This window comes from Apaloderma vittatum, unplaced genomic scaffold (assembly GCF_000703405.1).
Source record: "Apaloderma vittatum isolate BGI_N311 unplaced genomic scaffold, ASM70340v1 scaffold34135, whole genome shotgun sequence".
In the NCBI taxonomy this organism is placed as follows: domain Eukaryota; kingdom Metazoa; phylum Chordata; class Aves; order Trogoniformes; family Trogonidae; genus Apaloderma; species Apaloderma vittatum.
Window position 1 is genome coordinate 10,188 of NW_009717188.1, and position 230 is coordinate 10,417.

General features: G+C 58.3%; 1 protein-coding gene across 1 annotated transcript in view; it reads right to left on the reverse strand.

The window, feature by feature from the left end:
• CCL5 (chemokine (C-C motif) ligand 5) overlaps nucleotides 1-230 on the reverse strand; it is a 16,442-nt gene that overhangs the window by 415 nt on the left and 15,797 nt on the right. The gene's annotated exons all lie outside the window — the stretch shown is intronic.

The window sequence follows — 230 nt, forward strand, 5'->3', positions numbered from 1 at the left end:
TGTCAGTGGTGGCATGGGATGGTGAGCAGGGACAGGGAGCTGGGGCTGCAGACTCTCAGGTCTGGTGAGGGGCAGGGTGAGGAGAAGGAAGGAAAAATTTGAGGTCTTTTTTTCTTCTTTAATTGTTTCTCTTTTGGGTTCACCCTGAGCTGGCACTGACGGAGCCAGTGCTGTGCTTTGAGCTGCGCCTTTCCCATGGCAGGGGAGCCCCAGCGGCCCCGGAGCCCCCG